This window comes from Pteropus alecto, unplaced genomic scaffold (genome assembly GCF_000325575.1).
Source record: "Pteropus alecto unplaced genomic scaffold, ASM32557v1 scaffold72, whole genome shotgun sequence".
Lineage (NCBI taxonomy): Eukaryota > Metazoa > Chordata > Mammalia > Chiroptera > Pteropodidae > Pteropus > Pteropus alecto.
In genome coordinates this window covers 1,919,407-1,923,768 of record NW_006436811.1, presented here as the reverse complement: position 1 = coordinate 1,923,768, position 4,362 = coordinate 1,919,407, and the positions used below count along the sequence as shown (strand labels likewise).

The 4,362-nt window shown below is 30.7% G+C and overlaps 1 pseudogene; it reads right to left on the bottom strand.

The window, feature by feature from the left end:
• Positions 1-2,562: 2,562 nt before the first annotated feature.
• LOC112481449 lies at positions 2,563-2,681 on the bottom strand (annotated as a pseudogene).
• Between the last annotated feature and the right edge of the window lie 1,681 nt (positions 2,682-4,362).

Sequence of the window (4,362 nt, the reverse complement as noted above, 5' to 3'; positions counted from 1 at the left end):
TATAGATGAAAATAATTTAAAAATCCTAAGACATAGACTAGGGCTTGACCATGGGGAAGCCCCAGTTTGCACCCTCTTCAATAAGGATATAAAATTTGTCTTTAGCATTCTTTCAAAATAATTAGCTAAGATAAATTCAATTTTGACTCTAATATTATAAACCACTTTAGACAACGTAAAGACAATGTTAAAACAATAGTGTAAAAGGAAAGCCAATTTCAGAGAGAAAGAAAAATAAAATGCAATATAATAACAGAAGGGTAATTAGGTTGAAAAGATATATTTTTGGATGACCAAGAAACAGTCAAAATATACAAAATGTTCTTCACTTTAAATATGTCTTCATTGTTTATTCAAGTCAATCTCTATGCCATATAGGTGAACACTGTCATGATTTCTATGGATGATTAAATTTTCATTCAATTTACTTCTGTTAATTCAGAAACACTACAAACATAATGTTGTTATAAGTTAATTTCATATGCATTAATATAAACAAAAGGAAATTATAAGATATAATAGATTTTTTTCTGTATAGGGATATATATGTGCAAGAAAGTCAATACTATTTTTGTCAACTTTAAATAAAAGATTAGGACATTAAAGCACTATCTAAAATTATTTTATTGAAATTAAAAATATTTCAATCATTTTATATTATGTGGTTTTATAGAATAAATGCGAAGTTCTTAGAAGGGCAATAGGATACATTAACTGAACAAAATATTTAAGGGTAGGATGGTTGATAAATTAAGACTATATAGTTGTGAAATAGGTATATATAAATAGAATAATACCAGAGTAAATAATGGAACCTTTTTATATCACAACCACATGCATTAATAAATGAAATGCAGGGTGGGAAAGAGGAAAGCAGTGAAAACTTTCTTATGAGGAGTCATTTATTTTTGCATTTAATAGGGGATTATTTTCAGATGTTTTGCTATTTATGCCAATGGCTAAAGCATTTTATTAGCTCTCATATCAATCATGTAAAATATTGCTTTAGCATTTTTTTAAAATAGCAAGTGCTGGTGTCAGGAGACTTGAGTTTTTATCTTGACACTACCATTTACTAAATGTGTAATCCCTTTTTTTAGTTTCTTTATCTTAAAAAGAGGATAATAACTGTACCCACCTCAGAGGATTGTTTTTAGCATTAAATAAGATAAATAATGATTGTAAAGCTGTTAGCACGGTGCCTAGCACTAGAGAAATCCTCAATAAGTGTCTGTTGATTTTGTTGCTGTTGTCATTGCTACAAGGCATGCAATAAAAAAAATGAAAGGAAGTTTATATGGAGAGATTTATCTTAATGCCTAATCAATGAAAAATTCATTCCTTCATTCAAAAATCATTGTTGAGAGCACACTGTATGGAGCCCTGTGCTAATGGAGTGACAGAAATGATGCTCTGTTGTCTGTATTCTAAAGTGCCTGGTCTCATGGGAGAAGTTGGCATGTAAAGTGTTATTACAATATAAGATAAATGCTATAATAATAAAATATACCAAGGTATATATATTACAACATAGTAGATGTTGGCTTTGACTTGCGAGAAAAGCTACAGAGAGAATTTTATTTGATTTATGTTTTAAAAAATAATCTAGAGATTTCCAAACTGAATGATGGGAAGAAAGAAGCCAGAAAGAGGATATTCTTAGCACAGGATTTAGTATAGACAAAAACAGGGAGACATGAAAGGGTCTAGTCCTTCTAAAAATATAGCAAGTGCCAGGTGAGGAAGCAGGCAGGGAATGAAAGGGAGCTAGAGAAGTAGTTGTGAATCCTATCACGGAGGATTTTGAGACTGAAATTCATCTTGTTGCCTCCTTTATTGTCATCAACTCAGTCATCTTCTTATATACTGACTTTAGAGAACAATGTTGTATAATTAATGCATACTTGTTTAATTTATGAAAATCTACTTCTTTTACTCAAAGAGAAGAATGGACATTGAATACAAAGAGATGAGAAATTCATTTCATATTTGACGACCTTTGATTGTGTTTCTCAAATGGATTAATTTTGGCACAATTATATCTGACAATTTTAATCATCAATTGAGGTCAATAAATCACATATTGCAAGCATCTGAGACTTTACCAATCTTTCAAAATCTATTTTATCTGTATAATTAAGCCATTACTGCATTTTTAAAAACACTCACCTATGGCCAAAATGATTCGTTCAATGCAGTTGTTTAATGTTTTTTAAAAATTCCCAGTAGTGTTTATTGTCTTAAATAGAAGTAGCTCTTCTGCTCAGCATCAGGACAAAGGTACACCATTCTCTTGTATCATTTATGATGTTACATTTACGGTGTAGTCATTTGTTGTATTTAAGAGGGGCACATGAAACTCTGAGTACCTATTATTACCACATATACTGAACATCTTAGGTATGAAGCAGCCAAAGATATTTCCTTGGAACACTTTAACGTTCTTTGTCTCGTTTGATACTGAAATACTACTCATAGTTGTGTTGACCAGGGAACATTGGTATTTAACTCTAACGATTAAGCGGATTTGAGTAAGAGCCTTGATGCTACTTTTTTTTTTAATGCTTACAACACCTGGTCTTCCTAGGTGGTCTCCTATCCAAGTACTAACCAGGCCCAACCCTGCTTAGCTTCCGAAATCAGACGGGATTGAACATGTTCAGGGTGGCATGGCCGCAGATTAGATGCTACATTTTTAACAGGCTCTGGTGGAATGTACCACACTGGTCCTGGAAACATATTTATGAAGATTTAAAGGAGATAAGATTCAGCCAGTTCTAACACATGTATTTTAAAATATGGGAATGGGAAGGGAAATGTAGAAGGTATTAAGTTATACAGCAATCCATGCCCACTTTTGTTGAAAGTAACATTAATAAATGAAGAATATCACAGACAAGAGAGTGCAAATATAATTCTTCTAAACAATATGAAGGGAGAAAAAGTTTGAGAGTCCCTAGCATGTAGTGTAAATTTAAGTACTTGTGTTGGTTCCACAATCCACTAGAAGAATAAGACATCAAGGAGCCCAAACAAATAACAACTCCATGATTACTTATATTAGAAAAATCATACGTGATAAAATTATTATTTTTAAATAAAGTTTTATTTTTCTAAGAGTATCTAGTATTTTGCAGGACTTTTGTCTTCTGTTTTTCATCAGGTTTTCTTCTGTAATGTCAGTTTAATTAACTACTTAAACTTCTTAAAAGTTAGACATTTGAAGGCCAAAATGGCTGTCTATCTATAGCATTATTTCTAAAAAGAGAATTCAAATTGAAAAGGAGTAGACATATATTTAAGAATATGCAGCAATTGTTCACATATTTTTTCTCAAAATTTTAATTTTCCCAATTTATCAATTCAATTTAAAATGTTACAAAACTACATTTTTGTTTTACAGGTAACAGGATGATAGCGAGAAATGTATAAAAATAGATAAGGAATGCAGCAATGGCATCATGTAAAATCAATTTTAATACAGATCCAAACAGATATTCTGGATTTGTTAGTAATAAGATGTTCTATGTTGGACCAAAATGATTGGTAAAAGTGTTATGCAACCCAGACCTTAAAAGTATCATACTCATATCCCATACATGTTTATACTTTGGAAAATTCAGCTTATTAAGTAGTCATAAAGTCAAGATATTTTTTAAAAGGTTTACATACTGGTTTCTCAATCACTAGTAAATTGATTTCAATCTTCTTTTTTTCTTTATATGAACAGCAACCCTGAAATGTAAATAGCTTGTGAGGTATATCTTAATAATATGTGGACCCTCTTTCTTCAAATGGCAGAAGGATGAGGCTCACTGAATCTCTTCTTCATACCCAAAGAGAAGAAAAACAAACAAACAAACAAACAGTTTTAATGCACTGTACTGTCTTAGCAGATACTGACATTGGAAAGAGCACCAGAACCATAGAAACATATTGATTCATCATTTAAGTAATTCTTTTACTTTAGTTCTTTGTAAACTTAAAAGTAAAATCAGCTAGTTTAGAAGACAGAAAAGCTTAATAGGTGAATTAGCAATATGTGTGCATTAAAGTCATAAAAAGTTCAAGCTGGTCTTGAGACGGCATTTAAAATCTGACAAGGTTTAATCAATCTTTTCTTACATACTCCATATGGTCTAATTAGTTTAATTTTAAGTTTTATATTGACTTCTAGCAATGGTTTTATACTGCTGTAGGTGTTTTTGACTAAAATCCTTCTTTAATTTAAATATTCAACATACTAATTAAAGCAACCACATATATATCCACTGATAGCTATGATATGTAGCATTTTCAGCATTAAAATTAATAGTTAATTATATGCCTGAGTTTTTAATTACATTTTTTATTATGTGCTTC